We start from the raw sequence: 26,306 nt of genomic DNA, 5'->3' as shown, positions 1-26,306 counted from the left end.
TTAATTAAATTAGAAATCATTGTCTAATCAGTTTCTTAATTAAATATAAGGGGTCATCTGTAAAATACTTTGACCAATCTTAACTCGATTTGAAACAGTGTCCCTTGTGGCAAACAAAATGGAAATAGATAGAAGTTATTACATTTTCTATAGTCAAAATTGATTTCCCAAAGAACATCCCCCTTAATTTATGGTATGCAAACTTATCAGAAACACCCTGTATGTATACTATATACACCTTTTTATACAGAAACTATTGGGACGGGAATACCCTGAAATTCTTATCTTTAAAAGAGGATCTTTTATTAGCTGAAATTAAACGATTCAATGACAGTTTTTCTTTCGGGTCCAAGAGTTATCGGTATTGGTTGGTTTTTTTGCTCCCTCTTCTTCAATAGGCCTTGGCAAACGAAAGAAAGAAAGAAAAGAGTACGCGTAGGGAAAACTGGATGTTTTTTATCTAGGCCAAACACGAAATGAAATGCAAAGCGATAAATTCGAGGTAGAAAAATCTCCCCATGGGTTCCCCTCCTTTCTCTTTCTTTTTTTCTTGTTTTATTGATAAAAAGTCTGTGATTGATCACTTTCTTTGAGATGAAATATTATTGTTCGAGGAATGGGTCATTTGTTCGCCATTATTTGTCATTTTAATAAATAGTTCCTAGAGTTTTATGCGGATTTAAAAAGGTTTAAGCATGGTTCCCAATACCGAAACGAAAACGACAAATTTGGTAATAACATGGATTATTTATCTTTTTTTTTTTTGAAATAAAAAATGTATCATTGTCAAATGGGTTTAGAATGCTTATGAATTAGGGTTAATATGAATATAATACGTTCTTGAATTAGGCTTAATAAAGTTATAGTTTTCTTGAGTTGTGCTTAATGAAGTTCTAACGTAACTGTTCGAATTTGGCTGAACAAAACTACAATATACTTGCTCGAATTTGGCTGAACAAAACTACAATATACTTGCTCGAATTTGGCTGAACAAAACTACAATATACTTGCTCGAATTTGGCTGAACAAAACTACAATATACTTGCTCGAATTTGGCTGAACAAAACTACAATATACTTGCTCGAATTTGGCTGAACAAAACTACAATATACTTGTTCGAGTTAGGCTTAACAAAACTACAATATACTTGTTCGAGTTAGGCTTAAGAAAACTCCAACGAACTTGTTCGAGTTAGGCTTAAGAAAACTCCAACGAACTTGTTCGAGTTAGACTTAAGAAAACTCCAACGAACTTGTTCGAGTTAGACTTAACAAAACTCCAACGAACTTGTTCGAGTTAGACTTAACAAAACTCCAACGAACTTGTTCGAATTAGGCTTAACAAAACTCCAACGAACTTCTTCGAATTAGGCTTAACAAAACTACATTGAACTCGTTTCAATTAGGCTTAACTAAATTTAAATAAGTTCTCGAATTAAAGTAAGGCAAGGTTCAAATAATGAATGCCCCTTTAGGATTATAAAACTTGTCATAGATTCAACTCGAGAATCCTGATGAGGGGCTATCAAATTAACTCGGGCTTAAATAGGAATGGGAATACTTCCACGTCTAGTCTCGAAACAATCATTCAGAAAGGCTTGGCAATTATCTTAAAAAGAGAGATCCACCTCTGACATCACTTAAAATTGTACTAACCCATCACGGATAGACGGAATAAGAAAGGGATTTAATTTAAAACCTTAACGAATCTCAAAAATAAGTTAGACACAATTCGCCCGAAAATCCGACAATCCTAACGAACCAAACTTATTCAACATTCTTCCATTCCAAAGCGTATATCTTCTCAAAACCATCCCTTCCTTAAAGGGAGGATGAAACGCAACATCTATAATTTTTTATTTGATTTTACTGCGTGCATAATAAAAACAAATCTTACATAACTTAAAATTAAAAATTCTGTAATGACATCACACTAAAACAAAAACGACTTAAAAATTGAACGACATGAAGACAATACCCATTAGCCTCCCTTTAAAAAACCCCTTTTGAAGGGGCATAGCTGTGGAAAAGTCTTGAAATGAGGGAAAAATAGGGAAAATTTGAAGCAAGTACAAACCCCCTCTAACGAGCTGATCCGAACCTGACCCGTCCCCTTCCTCTCAGCCTCTCCCAATCCTTTGCTCCGTCCGCATCTTTACTTATACATTCAAATGTCAACTTCACAACCAAAGTTGAGGAGGGGTGAGAGGGGGCAACGAAGACTAGCGAATTTAGGGAAATCTCTCCCTGTAGAAAAGGCTTAGCATCAATCCATCCCCATACCACGGTACGTGAAGTTTAAAAATTCTCCCAAGCATATTACGGACCCAAGTTTAAAGTTGTTTTACAAGGGTTTAGAAACTTTTAAAACGATTTATATTTAATAGACATTGGCGCGTTTTGACTTGAAGGAGATAGGAATGGAGTGGTAACCCCCATCCATACCTATAACGTTGCCTCTGTACCCCCATCCATACCTATAACGTTGCCTCTGTACCCCCATCCATACCTATAACGTTGCCTCTGTACCCCCATCCATACCTATAACGTTGCCTCTGTACCCCCATCCATACCTATAACGTTGCCTCTGTACCCCCACCCACGGAACGGCTCCGAAGTCCTCCCAGCATCCTCTTTGGGCGTTTCGGTATGGTCGTACCGTACGGAAACGTAAAGGACGCCCCCTCTGTTTTAAAAATAGAAGCTAATTCTCATATAAATACAATGCCGCTACGCGGTAGCACTTAACAAAACAATCCGCCTACCGAAGGGAAGAGGGGTGCGCGAGGTACACTGGGAGATAGTCAGCGCATTCCGCGGGTCGCCCAATATTTCATTACCAGCACTCCATCATACCTCTTTTCTCTCTGGTTTTAAACGTGAAAAGCGCCACAAGATGTCGTTATGGCCGTAACAAACCTTTGGCGCTTTTTTCAAACGGTCATAGCGACGTCTGGCGACCTTATCCTCGCGGAAGAAATTGCAAATGCTGGGTTAAGTGGCTTAAAAATTGTTCAATTTTCATACGAGAAAATTTCAAATTCACCCTTTCCTCAGTTTCTAAGGTCTCAACTACCGCGACAGAATCTCCGATGCGTACATTGTCGCTAAACCATAACACGATGACGGAAAGGGAGAGACGGAAGGTTGACTTCCTGAAGGGTCAAATGAAGTCGCTAGCTTCGACGACGTTATACACTATAGCTATAGCTAGTTTAGGGGGAAACTTTAAAGAGAGAAAGATACAGTGGAAAAAAAGGTTAAAAGTTTAAAATTGGGTTCGCTTTTGAACAATATATACAAAACCGTATATTCCTGAAACATATAGACATATACTGTTCAAACCGTAAGACGTAAATTGCCATGACCTTTAGTCCTTTACTGACAATAAATGAAGACTTAAGATTTTTATGTGAAGAAAAGGCTAATTAATTAATTAATATATATGCTGGATTGTATAGTCAATTTGTCAGTGCCTTAATTAGAGACAAAATTCCTATTCAAACGTCCCAAATCTCTATATTTGAATGCATATTTTAATTATTGTACCACACGTAGTTATTAAGATAAGTAATCGTATATTAATTTTCCTCGTTAAATTGCAGAGATATTTAAGAGGAAAATCTCACGAATATACCCTTAAATCGAAGCCCTCGTCAATATTTAAGTCGTCGTCTTTCATAGGAGCTAGGAGTGAAAAGAGAAGAGGCTTTGATATTTTGGGCCTTGTAAAGTTTTGAACGAGCGAGCTGGGCTCAGTTCAATATTTAGTCAAGCGAACCCCCCCCCCCTTAAAACTTTATTCACTATTCAGCGCCTTCAAAGTATATTTAACTATGATGGATACAATGAAATCAAGGACCAGTAACGTAGGGTTAAATATTGTTTTACGGAAGTTCATATAGAGGTTGTTAAAAGTTTTCAAATTGCGAGTTTGTTTTTCTTTTCTTTGTGGTATTATATATTTTGGAAGATCTTATATTCTTTATTTTTAAAATATTTGGAAATATATACATACATACCATTATTTTATTGTGTATCACTTGAGATCAAAGAGGCGATATAATTCTCAAAGATCTTATTTTAAAATTCAAAAACGAAACCAATCGAAAATTGACTAATTAAAGACCTGTCCCTTCACATCCGTAATCAATATTTACAATAAATTATCCCTACAATAAAAAGAGAGACACGTAAAACAGATTTCAGATATTTTCTGCATGCAAAACAACCGAAAACTAATCCTTATCAATGATTGGTCAAATTCTTGGAAGTTGAGATTAAGATTAAGACAAAATTGCCAGCCTGATCTCCTTCCTAGAAATGGGTCAGCTACCTGACCAATTATAATTTCTTAATTAAACTCTACCGCAACTTAATTAGGGTCACGTGGAATGCCCTTTACAATTACAGTTCCCAGTCTAAAAAGAATCCCTCGAAATTTAGTTTCAATAATACCATAGATAGATAACGATCCAAGCTGGCAACTATCATTCGAAGCTCTTTTGCTTACTTGCATGGCGCCAAGCATCTAAACGACCGTTTTCAAAATATCAAATAGACACGTTTGAAATTCAAATGGGCCTATAGTAGTAGATCATTCGGGGGAACGATTCTATACCAAAATAAAACGGGGGGGAGTTTATAAATTTTGACCTACAACACCAAGAAGTGATATCTAGTTTATTAGGGAGAAGGTTAAAATTCGCGCCACATTTCCAGCTTTATCTCCAGTACAAACGTAACGTAAGTCCGGAGTTAATCTCCGACTCTAAATTACAACCAGCATCTCATTGGTTCTTGAAAACTCACGAAAACTCCGACTGAGGAGAGGCGAAATAGCCCGTCCTCCTTTTACCTCCCCTCTTGTATTTTGAAAGGGGGACTGGGATTGAGGCATGCCAATACTTAGGCATCTTACACCTTCTCCCTAGTAAACTAGATATCGCTTCTTGACAACACTATAGGCTACTTTTCCCAAATGTAAATTCATGCCTAAATTGACGTCTTTATCGTCTTACCAGAAGAACTGAACTGAAAAAGGCAATACAATGAATCATTTCAAAGATTGCGTGGTCGGAATAAGTCATTCGTTTTAAGCCTATTTTCGTCTACAGACTATATCTATTAATATCACAATCCTTTCTCTCTGTACAGGGTGTTTCTGCTATAAATAAATTAAGGGGGATGTTCTTCGGGAAATCGATTTTGAGTCGAAAATGTAGCTTCTTCTATCTGCATTTTGCCACAAGGGACACTGCTTTCGAGTTATGATATTTTCAAAGTGTTTTAGGGACACCCTGTATATATTTCGTTAGAGCTAGCTAGCTAGGCCTAATGGTACTGTTCATTTAATATTATTCTTAAGAATATGACCTTAGTTGGCCTTTGAGGTTGAGAGGTCCAATTCTATTGACTTTGCGAAGATTGTTTAGCCTTGATCTATAACCTTTTAAGACGTCAAAAGAACAGAGAGGTCCGAGACTCGATCGTCTTAAGTACCCAAATATTCCTCAATATTTAGGGAAAGTCTCCGGAGTGTTTTCTTAGAGAGAAAATTATAGGCAAGTGTTAGACCCCTCGATCCAAGAACACTCCAAACTCTCGGGAGCTTTCAAGAGGGCTCTGCTGAATATTTCATATCGGGGAATAAACCTACGAGTTATAATTTATAGATATATTGTGTGCCGTCCTTTTAACCCTTTGCTAACACAATCTATGTACAATTTATACTTTTGCCCATGCATATATCGAAGTTAATTAATAGTAAGTTACAGAAAATTATAACGGAATTTTTCAGGATGCAAGAATAATTTTCCTTCAACTTAAATCAGTTTTACCTTTAAATCTCTAGATTTCGTTAAAGGGATACACTGGACTACAATTTTTGATTTTAAATCGAAAGAGCGTATAAAATAATGAATATAGCAATTGGAACCATGTTTCTAAGTACAATATTAAAGAAGATACAAGCAATTAAGTTTCCGTAATGGATGGCACTACGCGTTAGGCCCTCCCGCGAAGCACTGAGGAGTACCCCTATTGGACGAGTCGCCTAGTACCACCTGAGGGATTCGTCCAATAGGGGTACTCCCCAGTGCTTGGCGGGGAAGACTAACGCGTAGTGCCATCCATTACGGAAACTTAATTGCTTGTATCTTCTTTAATATTGTAGATAGAAACATGGTTCCAATTGATATATTCATTATTTCATACGCTCTTTCAATTAAGAAAAATTAAATTCCAGCCCGGTGTTTCTCTTTAAATATTTGGAACTGAAACTACACCAAGAACTGCACCAATTAACACCAAAATGTAAGCAAACACCATGGATACTACTAATTATCACTAATAAAAATTTCAAATCATTTGGACTAGAATAAACACACGTACGTACGTGTTCATAACAACTTCTGTATAATCAACTTTCGTACATCTATTTATATATATAGAGTAACTAAAGGGTTGGAAGGAAAGGCTATTAAGCATGTATCTCATACAAGAAATACCATTTATTTGAATCGTACATACCATGCAAGTTTTGTTTTGTTTTACTCTTCATTATACACACTGTAGCGAACATAAAAAGAAATGTATACTATATATATATATTTTGGAAGGAACTCGCATGGTTAAGCAACGAAATCTAATTGCCTTTCTATTTAATTAAAATGACGTTATAAATAAGCCGCGTATACACCTAGACTTGGTACATATATATATCCCTACATCCGTCACGCGTAATTAAATGGCGGTACGAGAATTAAATTTCCATCTTAAAATATCAAATGAATGTTTGGTTCGATGACATATTAAACTAAAGCATCTTTAAAAGCTATATACAATCTAATATTTCCGTTTCAATTTGAGGGAATTTAAATATTTTAAAAGGGGGAATGAATTTGAAATGGTTTGATGATTCGATATTTTATTTTTGGTAATCCTTTATAAACTTTTGGGATTAAAATATCAATAAGGAAAAATTTGAATTAAGAATTTTTAGTAATGTATTTTAACTAACTAATTAATCATTGATTCTATATTTTCTAAATATTATTGTTAATAAATTTAAATGGGTTTTGATTTTTGTATGAAATGAAATGGGTTATTGGCTGTAGGGTTTTCAGTATAGTGTTTGGTCGCTCAAGGAGTCCTGGACTGTCACACTTGTGATAAAGGTTTTAAATTACTGTATTTTTGGTCCAGAAACCCATAACTTTAAAAAAAATACCATATAATTGTTTTTGGGCCAAGGAAGACTCCAATAACAAAAAGGATTCCCACTAAACTTTTTCAAGGCAGAATTTAAAAAGATAGGAAAGTTTGGTGGCTTTTAAGTAAAAGACGTGTGGTCCAAATTCCAAATATAAATCTGGACGACCGTGGTGACTTCTCTGGTCCAACCTAGCTCCCTCCATAAAAGTTTTGCTATCCTCTCTTTTTCTTATAGGTTCTTTGATATAAAAACTTCACCCCATTTTCTATAGCATATAGCCAAGGCCTAAACTTATTTCAAACGTAGAGTACAGTTAGGAGAAAGCCAAGGCTTACATCAGTTACGATTAGGGACAGGGGTCACAATTTTCAGAAGAAAACAGCAGACAATATACTAGAATTAAAAGTTTTCTTTACGGGGTCTTTTACCACGCCGTTTCTTTTGTGGGTACTTCTGGATACTCAAGATATTTTTTTTACTAGCAAAAACTTGGCGTAAAGATTTTACTCTTATTTTTACCATCTCTTAAACTTAAAAACAAGCAAAGGTTCTTATATAAAACCAAGTATAATATTTCAAATAGTATAACCATAAGTTTATAAGATATGTTCCGTTCCATAAGTATGACACTAAATATAGTTCGTAATGCTAGAGAGTTGCTTACAGCTCGAGATAACTAGTTCGAGAACGACGGAAGCGAGAATTGAAGTCCTACACTCGGTGGTTAATTAATTTTGCAGGACCAAGTTCCATCTAGGTCCTATTTAGTCTGCATTACTAACCCTTAGACAGCGCCTCACCAGGCAATCATCGCTTTACCCTGAATCTATGACCTACCTCACTCACTTCAAAATTACAAGCTCCAGTTTCTAAGTTACCAGTGACAAACTTATGGAAGGAACATATCTTATAAACTTATGGTATAACTACAACATGAAGTACCCTACCCTCCAAATGACTAGATATATAATACAATACCTATAAACCACGAAAAGAAATTATTGATAGAAATATAAAATCGTAATAAAAACTGACAGACATAAACAGACTTAGAACAACCCCTCCTTAATTCGTTTCCTCTATAAGAATAATATATACTCCATCATACGGAACTAGGAGCTATATCCTCATTTAGAAATTTTGGGACTTGAAAGGGTAGGGAGTATAACACTATTGTTTCAAAGAACCATACATAGGAAAGGCTAGCTACTTGTACTCTTTAACTATATCACTATTTGTAGAGAGGAGAGGCCGAAAAAAATAAGTAAGGCTTTTATTCGCTTCTCTGCAAATAGAAAACGAATTGGAATGGGCCGGAGGGTCGTCGTTACACGTTTCCGCTTCCGTTAAAAATCCAACGCATTGCTCTCTCTCAGTTTCCCAGCTCTTCCCGCCATTACTGACCGCGTTCATATAGTCCATTATTGCCGCCTCAGCTTTTTCACATTTACTTGTACAACAATGGATAGTTATTAATTCTTTATCTAGCTACAACCTATTTCTATACAGGGTGTTTCGGATAAGTTTGGTATAAATAAATTAATTAAGGGGAACATGTTCTTTGGAAATCGATTTTGAGTGGAAAATGTAACTTATATCTATCTCCATTTTGTTTGGCACAAGGGACACTGTTTCTAATCGAGTTATGATTTTATTTGAGTGTTTTTGGGATGACCCCTTAATTAAATTATATATAATCACTGTCTTTCAGTTTCTTAATTAAAGAATTATTTTATGAGTTTTGTTTGCTAGTATTTCATTGGCTTCCCACTGCAGGGGTTAATTGTTATTTCATTGGTTAGTACCAACGAGAGATTGTTATACATATTGATTAGTCTAGCTAGCTCTGATCACGAAATCCGCGCTTAGATACGTACGTTTCCTAGTAGCTGTATGAATTCCTGCTAAAATATATTGTAACGTGAAACTCAACAAAGTTCAACACAAATTTATCTTCCTAAATTGAAATTCCTCAACTTGCGTAATTACTTAACGCAATAACTAAGAAAATTGGGTCCAAACCCAATGAAATTTTCAACTTTTACTATAAGTTACCAAGAGTGGCTACTTGTTTCCTATGGTAACTAAATGAAATACATAATGCAAAACGCTGCTCTTATAACGTCGCGTTCCTTTTAGACGGACTTTGGTCTATGGTTATGGGGACTTTGTCTGTCTCCCCCTCTCTCAGGAGACCCCTGTATTTTTCATCCAAGGGTCGGGGGTCCTACACCCTGAAAGAGGAATTGGGGGTATGGTATAAAGGCGGCGGCGGGTCATTTTTGTCGCTCCGTTTAACCCTGCTGCGTCCGAATATATCTGTCCCTTAGAAACATCTATTTTCCCTGTCCAAAATCCAGAGCATTATATGACTACCGCGGCCTTTTTTGGCTCTGATTTAAGGTTGACTTGATTCGCAGATCCCAGAAAAGCTCAGCAAAGAAAAATAAATAAATAAAAAACCTTTTAGAGGTCGGTCCGATGGATTTTTATAGCTTTAAGGCAAAAATGAAACAAATTGCAAAAACATATAAGTTACGACTTAAAAAAGAGAGTGCACGTGAGATATGATTTTAAGTTTGTTTTTGAATGTTTTTTTTTTTTGAAAAACAAAGTTGTTTTCGTAAGCGCATCATACCATGGGGTTGTTTTTAAACCATGGAGATTTCGTAAAAATATATAAGATTTGTGTCAAAATTCTACTTTTAACAAAAAACTAAAGTTCATTATTTAACGTGGGTATTTTTTCTTGTTTGTTTCTTTGCAGATATATATTGAAAAACCAAGAAGAAATTTCAAATTTCCCCGCCAGTTGCCAATTTAAAAGATTAAAGTAAGAAACAATACATTTTCTATTCATAGTTATCAGGCTAGAAGGATTGATACCATTTACACCAGGAGGACAGGGTACTTGGAGGAAAAAATGCAGTACCAAGTAGCTTCGACTCCTGGAGTAAATGGTATCAATACTCCAAGTCTGAAAAATAGGCATTACGCAATTAACATTGTCCAAACATGATACTGTATTACGACAAAACACGACTAAGGTCAAACAAAGGTCACCCCATACAATATCCACGCTGTCGAAGACACATTTTCGCGAGTTAACTTCGGAAGTAATTATTTCAAAATATAAATAAACATTTCCTCGCACAAATTTCAGGTTAACGTAAACAACTAAAGTAAACAAATTTTCCCAAAACTAATAAACAATAAACACATATAGTAACGATTAAGTTTCTAAGCTTCATATCCTGAATTAATATTAGATCTATTTACTTCTAAGTACAAACCCTGGGATATTATACGTAAAAATACACATACTCTACAGTACAAAGTCTATAGGCATAGAATTTCTTTAAAATATTGGGGACAACTCTGGATATTTCAAACTTCTTTCAAAAGTTTCAAAAAGCATACATACATATACTAAATAATTCAACGTTAACCCCCTGAAGGACTGGGAGTATAACCGTTGAAAAACTTCCATTAGAAAATATTATGCACCCTCGATATTACCCATGGTGCTTTACTGCAATCAAGAGAAGAAGACCAACGCTCCCCTGGACCCAAGTGTACCAGGGATATGGCTTGACACACACAGCAGTAGTAGTAACTTTGAACAAACATGAAACACATTGGAAACTACCCATTTTTACAGAGTGGTAAAGATCAGGTCAACGGTCATTTCCTTTGAGTTAAGTCCTTATAACGAACTGCAGGTCTATGGAACTGATAAGTAAAAATTGTTAAGTCAAAGTTCTGACTGATTGATAAGTAACGCCCTGGTCAAACCGCTCGACCTAGAAGTCTGAAAATTTGCAAGGACATTACCTTTAAGTAGAAGGCACGCACTATGAAATATTTCTCCAAACCACCGCCATCTTGAAAAATGGCAGCTAAGTACTTCTTTAGCTTCATGATCTCTTCCATACTGTATATCATCAGTACACATAGGAGTATACAGAGGACCCGAATATATTTTCCGCAAGACCTAGCGATAGCTGCTCTCTTCCGGAGATGGGCTATGGGCCTAACGTCGTCCCCTCTTCATGAATAGTTGATCAAAGTGAAACTAAACTAAAAAAATCTCAATTTTTTTAGGCGGAATCAAAAACTCAAAATGTATTCCAAGAACTAATACACGGATACCCAAGTCCCAAAATAACCTATTATTTCGAGACAATAGACATTTCCATTTATTACTTGCAGATAAAGCAACTGGCCACAGTGGGGGGGGGGAGGTCGCCCTCTTAGCTTATTTTCGTGGCGCTAACCAAGAGGCAACGCCAGATGGAGTTCACCCAAGTTCACTACACGCGTCAGAGAGGCTAGCCAACTCGCGCTGCCTCTAGCGGTACTTATTGGCACGAGGAAAATAACCCAATAAGACCCGCGATCTCCCCGTCCCTGTGGTGTTAGCTATCTAGCCTGTTGACGAAAGTTGTTTATATCAGAACCGAAGACTATTTTTTGACACCTCAAGGCCCTGAATTTTTGCGACAGTCGTTTTAAAAACATCCTGTATACACTCCATAAACCATAGCCTCCTTCAAACATAAGCTAATCAAATACTGCATTTATTTAGTCCCCTTGGAAACAAACCCACTTTGAAGAGAAGTTTTCTCAGATTCCCATATCTACTTATATATTATGAAAAGAGCGTTATGTGCTATTTTTAGATAATTTGAGCTAGTGTACCCGATGCTACGAGTTGATGCTACGAGTTGATACACGAGTTAAGGAATCATATTCTATTTTCCCCTCAACATAATTTCATTGAATCCAAAATGCTATAAAAACAAACAGACGATATTCCATTTGGCGAAATTTCATAAATTTCTTTATGAGAATCTTTTTCCCCTGAAGGCTTGCACAGCAGAGATCTGAAAGCTTTTTTTATTTGCTATCTTCAATTTTCCTAGAATAAGCTTTTTAGACGATGTACATAAAAGGGCTAAAAAAAAGGCTACCTTGGATTTTAGGCCTAGGCCTAGGCCTTGGATGAAACTAAGGGATAAATAATCCAATATTTTAGTATAAAATTTGGGAATAATGAAAAATTTTAGTATAAAATTCGGGGATAATGAAAGATTTTAGTATAAAATTCGGGGATAATGAAAGATTTTAGTATAAAATTCGGGGATAATGAAAGATTTTAGTATAAAATTCGGGGATAATCAAAGATTTTAGTATAAAATTCAAGAATATTCAATGATATTAGTCAAAGATTCAAGAATAATCGATGATATTAGTCAAAGATTCAAGAATAATCGATGATATTAGTCAAAGATTCAAGAATAATCGATGATATTAGTCAAAGATTCAAGAATAATCGATGATATTAGTCAAAGATTCAAGAATAATCGATGATATTAGTCAAAGATTCAAGAATAATCGATGATATTAGTCAAAGATTCAAGAATAATCGATGATATTAGTCAAAGATTCAAGAATAATCAATGATATTAGTATAAAATCCGGGAATAATGAAAAAGTTTAATATAAAATCCAGTGCACTTTCAGAGGCTTATCTAAATAAGTTTATTAAAAAAGAAACATGTTCATAAAATATGATCTAGCAATATTTAAATGCCGAAGGTTAATTCCCTTAGCACTTTGCTGAATTTTCCAGTATACCATAGATGAACTATAAATTCCAAGGCATGAATTGAATTAAACAAGTTAGTCTATTCAGAAAGTGTAGCTTATATAATATTATGCAGTTCCGCAATAGGGAGAACGTGATAGAAACTTATGTAAGAGAGAGGGATGCGGAGAGAGAGATGGAGAGACTCGTAATATTGAGAGAGAATACATAGATTCTTATGACTTCGTTAAAGGATGTTAAGCCTTTGCCATTGATGGGAGCGTACAAGGAAGGATTGCATGAGAGAAATTAATACCCAGTTATAAGCTGGAAATATCGTCGATTAATAATTCAAGTCAGATCCTCGTTCCTCCTACGCGGATTAGAGGTATAGAGAGAGATCGGTAGCCAATCAGAGAGTAATATATGCATAAGCAGCCTATTATTACCTACGTCATAACGGATTATAAAGACGGCTTAAATAAGAGTACGGTACGCTATATACAGGGTGTTTCTGATAAGCCTGCGTGGCATAAATTAAGGGGGATGTTCTTTAGGAGATCAATTTTGACCATAGAAAATGTAACTTCTATCTCCCTCCATTTTGTTTACCACAAGGGACACTGTTTTCGAGGTATGATTTGATTTGAGTGTTTTAGAGATGACCCCTAGTTAAATTAAATTAGAAATCATTGTCTAAATCAGCTTCTAAACTAAATTTAACGGGGTCAACAGTAAAATACTTTGACCAATCTTAACTCGAAACCAGTGTCTCTTGTGGTCAACAAAATGGATATAGATAGAAGTTACATTTTCGACTCAAAATCGATTTCCCAAAGAACATTCACCTTAATTTATACCAGACATATCAGAAACACCCTGTACAATTTAAACATAAAATTTTAATCCTTCTCCATATATTTCAAACTAACTTATCCAAAACTTGATAAAACAAAAAAGAGAATTTAAAAATTTAAAAAAATTAATTCAAATTTTATTTATTTAATGTAAGAAAGAAAAACCCCTCTGAGTTTTCCAAATTGAATTTGAATTAAATCTGTTTCATACAGAAAAAGCGTTTCAAAAATATGCGAGAGAAATCTGTTTTTCTTCAAGCTTGGATAAATTTTAACACCAGTACAAAGAGCGTTGGGGATAAGTAAAAAAAAAAAAAAAAACCCTTGAAGTTGAAACCTTAAGGGCCAAGAAAGAAATGCAAGCTAGTGAACAAATGGTTGATATGATTATACAATAGGCCGGCTAATCTTGGGCCTTGCACCCTCGAGGAAATTTAAGGGATCTTTCCAAAAAAACACCCAGAGTCCCCGATAAAACTATTTTACAACCCTTAAGTCTAAAACCCAAGAAGAAAAATAATATGGTTTACCTAAATGTAAAATAGCATTTCCAGCAAAAAGTAAATTAACTTGAAGATTTTAAACGCCTAGTTACTGAGGTATTAGATATTAAAATGATATTGGATATTTATTTTAAATATTGATAATATAACGTTTATTGAAGGTCAAAGGTTATTTAGGATAGTAGATAGATATATATAACCGTCTATTTATTTTTAAATATAACTTTAGTTTAATTTACTTCTGATCGTCCATAGAGATTTGCACAGGCAAGTTAAGGGGATAAAAACAAAATATGAAATTTTGTATATTTTTAAGAAGTGGTTTGTTTTTACCTTAAAGTAAATTTGCATTGCAATTCGTCTAGCAAGCTTATCGGCAATTTTTATTTTTCCTCAGTTTCTTTTTCATTTGTTGTTTTTGTTAAGTGGAGATACAAAACACCTTAAAAATACACAGTTTTCAGACTAGGAGGACTAATACTATTTACACCAAGAGGCCTGGCTATACATGGAACTGCGTTTTGCCTGCCAAAATAGCCTGGCCTCCTGGTGTAAATGGTATCAATCATCCTAGTCTGAAAAATATGTATAAAGATAAGATAATCAACACAGTATTTCTTTTGGAATTTATCTCGATTTTAACGAGGGGTTAACCACTCTCAGATTACGGAAAACCGTCCTTTAGTACCTCGATAAAGCCGAGTGATTATACCCTCGAATTTTGAACGAATTTCAATAAAGAGATAAACAAAGAAAATATTAACCATATTGGAATATAGGCTAGGGTTAAGATAAATTAGCACACAGAAATAGGCAAAAAAAAACTAGATTATATTAAAAATAGAAAAAGGTTTCAGAATCCCTTTAAAATTGCAAGTAAAAAATCCTTCACAGAAAAACGCAACGTTTACCTATACATGGAAATTTTGCTGAAAGCAGCAATAAAAACGTTAGGGCAACGTCGTACGGTAAATTTAAGCGATAGATAAAGGGAATATTTTTATAAGTTAAAAAAAAAAAAAAAAGTAAGTGGTCAGCTGTTAGCTTTATTATTATATATACAGTGAACCCAAGCTATTTACTTCAAAAGGGTGTAGAAGCTGTATGGGGAATAATTTCTAACAACCCCAAGACCCCAACTGGCTCTAAAGCTGACTCGGAGTGCGGGGGGTCATTCAGGGTCATGAGTGGTACGAGTCCTTGCTGTTAGTTCACGCAATCATTTAAGCTTCAATCAATAAAAAAACAGAGAGGGGATTTGAACTGAACTAAAGTAGTTGACAGAGAGTAAAGTAGTATAGGAGGGACTTGAGACAGGCCAAGGGGCTGCTGGCTGCCCTTGTATCCTGGTGAAAACCATGAGAAGGGCGAACGGATATAGAGAAGGAACAAAGCCGGGGTTGAAATCAATCGACCGTTTAATCGTTTTTCCATTTCTGTGGAGGCATCACTTTTACCAGTATAGTTTTCTGTTACCATCTCTAATATTAAGGCAACTTAATGCCAATGACGTCACTGTCAGCTGGGGTATTGTGAAATTCAATGCGTATGTTAATTTGAACTTGTCTCAGTGTGTTTCTGGGATGTATTTGAAACATTATTTGCAATAGTAAGTTTGGAGTAAGATTTTTCTATATGTGCATTTTAAGCTAATTGAATCAAGAAGTGATATCTAGTTTATTAGGGAGAAGGTATAAATTCGACATATATATCCAGCTTTATCTCCAGTCCAAACGTAGGTGGTCTGGAGTTAATCCCCGCCTCTAAATTACAACCACCATCTCATTGGTTCTTGAAAACTCACGTCAGCGCGGCGACGCGAGTGACGAAAAATTACAGTCATATTTTCCGACTGAGGAGAGGCTGCGAAATAGCCCGGTCTCCTTTTACGTCCCCCCCTTGTATTTTGAAAGGGGGGACTGGGACTATGGCCCGCGAATACTTAGCCATCTTATACCTTCTCCCTAATAAACTATAGATATTACTTCTTGCTTGAATCCAACATTTATATTTGAGAATGCATAAGCAATATTGTAACACCCTTATAATAGTAATATTCTTATATTTGTCACACTTACGAAGATAATCTTACTTATATAATTAACTTTCAAAAGAGCGACTGAGAAAGAGAGAAATGAAAAATAAGAACTTAACGAGCCGAGAAATTTAGCTCTTATTTTGAAACAAAGTGAGCTTTTAGGGGCAATCCCCTTTTGTAAAAATAAGATTAAGTTTGTACATAACATCCAGCTATTTAATGGGGCACTTCAAAACTGACACTTAACGTTTCTTTCCTCTGAATTATATTGTATACGAGAGATGGGAACTAAATAAATAAATAAATACGCAAAACAGAACCGTACGACAACTCGTCTCGTGTAGAGAAACTGCTTAAATTTCAATTTTGAAGTACACTACATATCCCCTAGTACACTAAGGGTAGAAAACAAGGAAATACATCTTATTATTAAGGTTTCTATAAAGTCTCTTAAATTTTTCTTCCTAATCTTAGCAAGGAGAGAGAGAGAGGGGGGGGAGGGAGAGATAGGGAGAGCGGAAAAAGGAAACTAGGTAATATTACAATCCAAACTTCCTTAAATCTTAGGCAAACGTCTCCTCCTTTTCTTCTTCTTCTAATTTGCATAGGGGGCAAATTTCCTTGTGCTCATTGCTAGCATCTCTCTCTCCTCTTTCTCTGATTCTCTCTCTCTCTCTTCAGGAAGCGAGTGGGTTTAGTCGGATTTAATTCCTTTCTGGCTTACAACTAGCATAATAGCACAAGTTCATAAGATATGTTCCTTCCATAAGTTTGTTAATATCTGGTTAAAAACTGGAGCTTGTCATGAAGTGAATGAGGTAGGTCATAGATTCGAGGTAAAGCGAGGGAGGCCTAGTGACTCTGGTGAGGCGCTGTCAAAGGGGGCTTAGTAATGCAGACTAAATAGGAGCTAGATGGAAGTCCTAGCTGCACAATTAACCACCAAGTGTAGGACTTCAATTCTCGCTTCCAGCTCGAGCTGTAAGCAACTCTCTAGCATAAGTGTCATACTTATGGAAGGAGCATATCTTATAAACTTATGCTAGTAGGGTTTGGAAATGGAGACTTCTTTTCCTTTCTTTATAAATGTTCCAAAGGAAAAGCTAGATCTTATACAGAAGGACGTTATCTAGCTTGACTTGTATAAATATTCACGTGGGGGGTCGAGCGACTTTCTTATGACTTTTCTTAAAACTTTTCCTAATTAGGGAGGGTATGATAGAGGAAACCGGGGTCGTATACTAAGTACTGACGTCGTAAAAATAGACAGGTTAAGCGGGGTTAAATCTCCAATAGGTTTGTGGAAAAGATATGGTTCTTAAGGAGTATGTTCTGTAGCCGATTTCGAGTCAAAAATGTAACTGCAATGACATTTTAACCTAAGGTCAACCGTTCACGAGTTATGATTTGAATTTAGTGTTTTAGGGATGACCCCTTAATTAAATCAGACTTGTCTTTCAGTTTCTCACATAAATTTTAGGGGTCTTCGGTTAAACACTACTCATAAACAGTGACCCTTGTGGCAAAATGGAGGTAGAAGTTACATTTTCGAATAAAAAGTAACACATTTCAAACATACCGAATTCGATCCAACCACCATTTTTAGTGAACACCCTGTATAATTCTCAGCTGAAACGATAAATTTGCTTAAGAAACCAATTGGTGTTCAGGGTATTAACATGTCTAGCGAAAGTTTCTCGGTTTAGGCGGAATATCGCCTAATTTTCCGACGAAGGAAAAAAAAAGAAAAAGTTCTAACATTCCTGAGACATGCCCTATTCAATTAAATGACCAAAAGTTGTATGTAAGGTGACAGCTAATACGCGACCGGCGCTAGATTAAAACCTTTATTAAGATAAGGAAGAAAAAATAAAGGTATGTAGCTAGGCTAATTAGAAGTTGAGAATTCTTAAGTAATGGGGACATATGGGGTGAGGGGTCATCTGGACATTTTAAAGGAAATGTGTAACCCTACATTTGTTTTCGAAAGGGCATAAATTAAGGTTTAAATATTTGACCCTATAGCTATAGCTTATATCATCTTGAAAGTAGGGGTTATTTTTTCTTTAAACACAATAAGTTTTCGGGATCATGTTTTACGAAATGTATTATCAAATTCAAGACATGTTTAAGAATTAAGTCTTTAGATAAGATTAGACCAAATCTTTTGTACCTAGTTCTTAACTCCCAAGAATTGAAAGATGAGAATAGCTGAGTAAAACTGTATACCCAGGATGGATTAGCTTTTCGAACTCAGGGGTCAATATCTTCTATAATCTAAAGTGGTTTTCTACAGCTATGACAATTGAACTAAACTGGTGGATGCAGAATTTTTCTTGCCTCAGTTCGGAGCTAGGGCTTAGTGACACAGTTTACAAGTTATGATCATTGGAGTATTTTAGGGATGCCCCATGAACCCATTAATTAAATTAGCAACCATTGCCTTTCAGTTTCTTAATTAAATTTAAGGGGGTCATCCATAAAACACTCCAATGATCATAACTAATTGTCAAAATGTTATAGAAGTCACATTTTCGACTCAAAATCGATTTCCCATAGAATCCACCCATTTTTTCTAGAAAATCCTTTATTACAGAAGGTATCTGTCCTCAACTATCTAACCCACTCTCTATACACGAAAGAAATCTAATAAGCTTTCGCTATAAATTCATCCCATTAGGGATCGAGGATGAGATGAAGAAGAGAGCGAGAGAGAGCAAGAGCGAGAGAGAGAGAGAGAGAGAGAGAGAGAGAGAAGGAAGGGGAAAATTTCTGACAAAACGAATCGGCCTCATTTCCCAAAAATTCTATATGGTATAATGAAGTTTTATATTGGCTCCTTCCCCTCTAAGTCCCTCTATAAAATCCAATTTTTATCCCCCACCGTTCCCCTCTAACATACCTACCTACCCTAACTTCATAACATAGATATTGAAAACAAGTAAAAAGACCGTTAAGCCTTATCATGAATACATAAAACTAGCAAGAATCATTGTGCCCCCATTATCTCCACTGATAATTTCTCTGCAGGCTTTGTGGGCTGGGCTCAGTCGTCACGCGTCATAATTCTGACGTCTGTGATTTCATTTATTGATTCATAGCAAAGCGAGTTCAGGCGCACGCGCAGCGAGATAGACCATTCGTGAGGTAAAATTCGTCCTACATAATGATTAGTCTAGCTAGCTCCTCCCACAAATTCCGCCTTGATACGTTGAGTGAAAATGGAAGTAGCACAATGATTACAATTAGTTGTATGTATTCTTGGCCTAATACATTAAAATATTCATTCGATAAGCCTAGCTGGTTTGAAATTTTTATAAATTTCAAGCGTCACCCAAATGAAGCTTGCCTTTTAATTACGATATCTATGGGTATAGGGTTCAAGCCTGGGTGCATGATGCAACCGCCGCCAGGGGAGCTAAAATGTACAATTTATAGCTTAAAAGGAAAAGTTGGTTCCGCGGGGATGAATCTGTGTGTGGGACTTTTATTCCGAGTCGACCCCGTTAATAGAGCGAAAGGTATACCAATAAGAGAGAGATGGCCTTAGTATAACAATGATATTAGGTTAGTTATCCAACTTCACTCGTTTCCGCATCATTAAATAGGGACGCACGAACGAAAGGGCGAACGCAATTATTATTTCGTTATCCCCTTCCTTCTGGCAACTTCGTCCTCAACCAATTTGGAACGAACTTATAAAAGGCTCTGCAAAATATTTCAGATTAAGCCTATTTCCACCAAAGGCTTTTTTTGTAACCTCTTATGCCATCGAAAATGAGCCAGTTTGTATATATCTACCAAGAATTTAACCTTACGTTCGTTATCTAAAAACCTAATTTGTTAAAAAAAGTTGTCATTAGATGGCGTTTAAAACCGATCCTCTTCTAGAACTTTAGCTTCAGCCTCGTTCGGGCCTTGGCCAAATTTCACGATGAAATAATATGGTGCAGTTTGTATGTTAACGAAGAATTTAACCTTTTAATAACTAGACTCTTGTAGGACCCTAGCTTAAGCCTTGTTCGGGCCTTGGTCAAATGTCACAATGAAAAGATATAGTACAAAAAGTTTGTATATTAACGAAGAATTTAACCTTTTAATAACTAGACTCTCTTGTTAAGCCTAGTTCGGGCCTTGGTAAAAATTCACAATGAGAAAATGTACGGTTACAGATAAGTTCTGTCTGTGTTCCTTCCACATTGAAGAAGTTAGGCTTAGGGGCTATAAAGAGCATGTTCATTTCGCAATAACAAGGACCGAGTAGCCAGCCACAGCACCCAGCCAGCCAGCTTCCTGGCGTATTTCTAAAGTGCCTATATTGTGCAATACACTACAGCAATTGAATGCAGGAGGGCCCCCATCCTCTCATACAGGATATATATATAGAAATCTTTTTTTTTTTTTTTGTAACTCCACTTCTAAGCGATATTTTATCGAATCTTTTATAAATGTATTGTGGCGGGTGGGAGTTGAAATCAGTGCTACGTACGATTCTTTCTATACAGCAAAAGAATTTCTTTTCGTTTCCTTTATTGGTGCGGTACAATTGCCTGCCAACCGCAATATGACTGGTTATTGTTAAGAGATATCAGAGAGACATTTATTTTCCTTATAGTAAGAAAAAGGGGAGACCTATTTATTCCGAGATTTTATTGGGAAACCTCCGAGGGGATAATCACTAATCACTCGAAGAATTTCTTGTGTTAAGTTTCGCCGTACGTCACTGTTGATGGTATGGATCGCGCAGTATCGTCTCCATGGGTTAAGAGTGACCAACAAGATCCGGAGGGTATGTCAACCAAAGTTATCAGTCCTGAACCAAATTTGGTCAGTTTTGTTTTAAGTCATATCTAAGGTCTTTGTTGAAGACATACCTGTCTTAAGATAAGCAGGTGGCCAAACACCAGTCGCTATTTGACCCCTGACCTTTAAAAACGGTCTATTACGCGTAATTTCGTCTAGAGTTCAAAAGGTTACGTCAAAGAAAATGATCGGATTTGTTATTATTTTTTAACTTAAATTTCAAGTTGATTTTCTAAGAATTATTAGATGGATAAACCTCATTAAAATATTAAAAGACCCGAAAAGATTTTTAATATTTGAGAGGTAATTTCAAAGTACATCGCCATTAACAATTAAACTTGGTAATTTTGAAAGATAAATTTTGCATCAGAGAGAGCTCGGGATTTTAAATTAAACAAATAAAACTTTCATACGTCCGTTCTCAAGTGCAAATATAGATTAGTAGGAAGCCATTGCAATTACGAAATTAAATTGCGGCGAATTCTAAGTGAATATAAAAGTACATTATTGCGAGTGAAACATCTATAGCTGCTCCCTTAGTCATATATGACAAATTTTTCAATGTCAATAACTCTTTAAAACCAGCAAGTTGAGTGGGATTATGCATACTTCTAATTATATAATTCCAGTGTCAGAGAAGACTTATAACTTACGTAGCACTTGTAAATTTGTTTTGTCCCTACACGCTTAATCTATGGCAAATATTCTAAAAAATGGCGGGAAAAATAGTGCGCCAAAATGAAGCATGGACCAATCCTTTCAATAAAAACAAATAATATTCCTCAATTTCTACACGATTAACGAAAACTACGCACAACTACAGATTCTAAGTAAATATTGGAGTTATAGAAGGATAATGCAGAATACGATTTCCAAACTCACTGCACCGACAGACACAGACACCCAGTGTTCCTAAGCTAAGTCTCTATACATCTCACTAACAACAAGACAATTAGGTATTGCCTAACTTTCCCGAAATGAAGGCTTGACTTACAGTACATTCCGACCGATACGACCTTTCGAACCTTCCGATTTATTAGACCCATTGGGTGATATAACGCAATCAATGCTTTTACCCAGTATATTTCGTTAGACTGATTCCCTTTTACCGCCTTCCACATCATTAACGATTGCAAATCGTACACTGATAAACATACACTATTCCTTTATCCGAAGGAAAAATTAGGGGTGCGTGATTCGAAGCAACGAAGCGAAAGTTAGGGGTGGGTTCCCTTTAACCTTTTCCCTCCATTTATATATATAAATACCAAGACTAATGGCAGTTACCATGCCAAGACTGCATTAACGCCTATGTGAAAATAACACTGGGTGCCATTTTGGTATCGTTTATCCCATCCCTACAAATCTACGGTAAGCCTTGGCTATCTTTCAGTTAGCAGTGCCATAAGTTTATAAGATACGTTCCATAAGTATGACGTCACTACCTATACTTTGTAGTGTTAGAGACTTACAGCTCGAGATAACTAGTTCTAGCAGAACGACGGAAGCGAGAATTGAAGTCCTACACTCGGTGGTTAATTTTGTAGGATTTCCACATAGTCCTATTTAGTCTGCATTACTAAGCCTTTGACAGCGCCTCACCAGGCAATCATCGCTTTACCTCGAATCTATGACCTACTTCAATCACTTCATGACAAGCTCCAGTTTCTAAGTTACCAGTCACAAACTTATGGCCAACATTATCTTATGAACTGTTACGGTAGTGCATTTATAAATGGAATATTCTTATTGGGATGAACTCCGGCCCCATTTCTAATGGTACCTTACACAACAGACATTGTCCAGTTAGTGTTAGTTCGGAGCTGCTGGAACTTACTCGCATCCATCCGTACTTAATAAATATTTCAGGAGGACGAGTCTCTTTCCTTGTTGAAGGTAATTAAGCGAAATGGACACCCGAGAGTTAATTGTTTTTGCGCCTTTTTTTAGGTTGGAATCTTTTTAGACCTAACAGAGAGAAACACTATACTTGTGTTGAAAACTTATACCTACAATTAAATGAATTATATAGCTAAAGTTTTTACGCGTTTCTTTCAAGGGAGATTGTTTGACCACTGTCCAGTACGGTTGTAAATAAATATAGCATTTACTATGAAAGATATAAGCCCAAGCGTATAAGCCACTTAAAAAAGAAAAATAACGTGACCGCGAGGTCCAAAACCAATAGCTTTAAGTATCTCTGGGGATGAAAGGCTGCTTTCCAGCAACACCCATTAGACCAAATCTACGGTAATTATGAAGAGATAACGCATGAATAAACCATGAAAACTAGGCGTTTCGATAGTATGCTGACCCCTGGTGACCTGGAGGTCAAAACGAAATGATTTGGTGTCACTTTGTCACCACTTTGATGATAGCTTTCCATCTAAAATTTATTAATTTTGTTGTTGCAAATTTACTGTCGCGAGGCACTATGGGAAATCAACCCGCATAAAGGTTCCACAGTCAGAATAAACTATTCCACTAGTATTGGTATGAGGGAAATAACACAGACGGTAAGACGCCATCTTATGTTAACTATCAGAACTAGTTAGCAACCAACAGATTCGCATACTACATAGCCAAAAATACTAACAAAGAAGGAGCGATTTCTTCTTTATAATTGAATGTAACCACCATGCACAATGGCGAATCAATTTAATTAGGAAAAAAAAAATCCACCACTATTTTTTCATCTATACTTAAGTTGCGTAAAAACCATTGTTTTCTATATACATATACATAAGCTAATGAGGTACGCAAAAATCGATTGTCAAGATGAAGTGGAGAAAAAAACCTACAACGCCCACCCTAATTTTCCAATAAACCAATAAATTTTTTTATCTAAGACAGAGCGAAGAAAACCTCTTTACCAAACTAAAGAAAGACTATACTTTCTTCACCCTCTTAAAAGCCCAGAACAAAGATTTAATCAAGTTGATTTGATTACAATAAAAAAAAACCGTTGGGTGACGTAAAGAGAGAGAAAAAAAATAATTATTGGGTTTACAATCTTACCTAATTTAATTACAATTCATATAATTTTGTAGTCAAAAGTTGGTGGTGCTAATTTAAATATTTATAAGACTTATTCGTGTCCTAAATAGGGTAATTAACCATAGATTTATTATTTAAAAATTTCCTTACATTTCCAGGTTTTCACTCACCAATACGTATTGACCTTTTCCCCCTGACTAATTTGCATAATTTTATGTATATTTTTGATAAAGTCAGAATGTTGTGTTTAAAAATGACTAGTACTATTCTATGTAATTACTACAATAGGAAAATTACAGAAAGAGTTTCGAAATTCCCAAACTTTAGGACAATTTCATAACTCCCTGACCCACCAAATGGTAAAATCCCCAGGCTGATGACAGGTACAGACATAAGCATAAATTCTCCAGAAATAATAACTACAGCGCATTTTTGGTGAGCGCGAGACTGGGTGGCACCCACACTTGTGTCGATACTCTATAATCCTAACACCAACAGTGCCGGCGGTACGTTCGGTATAACCCATTACCGGCCCAATATTGGATTAAAGATCTAAAGGATTTCGAGAACTCGGCAACTCCTTAATATCCCCAGATAAGTCTTAAGTAGAAAATAGGCTATTTATATAGTGGCGGTCAACCATTATCACGTGACAGTACGATCAAAGTAAAGGCCCCCGTCTCTCCCAGCCAAGTTACTAATCCAAAGTAGAAATGACGACAAACAAGGAAAGCCTGATGGCTCCTCACCATCTTAAAGGCCGACTTCCAGCGAAAAAGAGTTCTCGCGAATTCAAAACCGAGCATCGAGATGACTAACAATGTACATAGCGACCGTACCGATTTTCGAATCCTCGCTGGGGGGCAAAGGTTGAAAGGGTTCTAGCCAGTCTGGGAAATAAGGATATTATTTAAACTAGTTCTTTGAACCGGTGACCTCTATTGTCTGAAATAATAAACTGGTCTCCGGACTGGTCCAAGCCTTTGTTCTCCTATAGATTTGCAATTAATAAACTGGTCCCGAGGACCAGTAACCCCCCACTTCTTGATTTCCCCAGACTGGTTCTAGCTAACTGAAAGCCGTGCAATGTGGTTCCAAGGATGATGTCCTCTGAAGGAAATTCTCTATTGTGTATCTTCAGTTCTACAGAATCACATTGCACGGCTTTCAGTTAACCCAAGATCCAACCTTTACCCCAGTGGGGATTCGAAAATCGTCACGGTCTCTCCGTTGTTAGTCTCAATGAACACACGGTTTCCAGATTGCTAGAACCCTTTTCACTGCTGGAAGTCGGCCTTTAACGAATAAATCGATTAAAGAGTTTCTAAGCGTCCGAAAAATAGCCCGGGCTAATTTGGGTTGGAGTGGGGGTGGAGATAGAGGGGGGGATAAGGAACACATCACCTAACCTTCCTTCCTAGTAATTCTTTCAAACCTACTGATCCTATTTATCGGTAAAAGCGTGCGCTAAGTATGGAGGGCATTAGCGCAAAGGCCCGTACGGACTAAGATAAATGGTAGAAGATTGTACGAGCGCGATGTGACGAGTCTCTCTCTGCTCTAACCAAGCCCAGGGCACACACACACACACACCCTTTTTCTTTTGTTTTTTTGGATATAAGATCCAATGTTTTCTTTAACCAGAAGTATGAGAAAGGACTTAGGCACACAAGGCCCACATATCGGCTAAAACATTATTGACTTTATAAGACGAGAGAGAGAGAGAGAGAGAGAGTGCATGGTGGAAGTGAAGAGGAAGTAATTGGATCGTGTCAAAAATACAGTTTCCTCACACAAAATTTACTGTTATCTTTTATAGTATTACTTAAGTCTGTGTTATCTCAAGCAAATTTTTCATTATATCAAAATGAAAGGAGTAATAGTAGAGTCAAATTAAATTAAAATTAAAATTACACGCGCGCGATGTGACCATGAACCTTCTAGATTGATGGTTCATGATGTGACAAACGTGACGCGAGACGTGGAGCTTGCCACGGAAATTTGTTAACAAGGGCAGTTAAGATTTCTTGTACCCTTTGTAACAGCATAATAAATATCAAAACAATGTACTCACCATAACTTTACTTTCCAATTACAGTGTCTCGATGGTCAACGTCATGACGAAAAGTTCCTCAACATCTCAAGAAGACCAAGACAAACCGGTCGCGTCACGTCATCACAAACTCGGTGCCTAGTCGATCGATCCTCTTCGTGAACATGACTGCGCTACGTTTTTCCTGACAAAAAACAAGCACCATTAAAAAAATTAGTACATTTTAAAAAATAATCAAAAATATAAACTT

General features: G+C 36.3%; 1 long non-coding RNA gene across 1 annotated transcript in view; it reads right to left on the bottom strand.

Annotated features, from left to right (window-relative positions):
- The window catches only part of LOC149702584 (uncharacterized), a 143,405-nt gene extending 117,188 nt beyond the window's left edge, over nt 1-26,217 (bottom strand). Inside the window, exon 1 of the long non-coding RNA XR_016381758.1 lies at nt 26,078-26,217. This is a non-coding gene — a long non-coding RNA (uncharacterized LOC149702584). The remainder of the gene's footprint in view (nt 1-26,077) is intronic.
- Between the last annotated feature and the right edge of the window lie 89 nt (nt 26,218-26,306).

Source organism: Phalangium opilio, unplaced genomic scaffold (genome assembly GCF_054372755.1).
Source record: "Phalangium opilio isolate 3A_F unplaced genomic scaffold, DU_Popi_V2 ptg000017l_1, whole genome shotgun sequence".
Lineage (NCBI taxonomy): Eukaryota > Metazoa > Arthropoda > Arachnida > Opiliones > Phalangiidae > Phalangium > Phalangium opilio.
The sequence above is the reverse complement of the archived record's forward strand: the minus strand, read 5'-3'. Positions and strand labels throughout refer to the sequence as shown.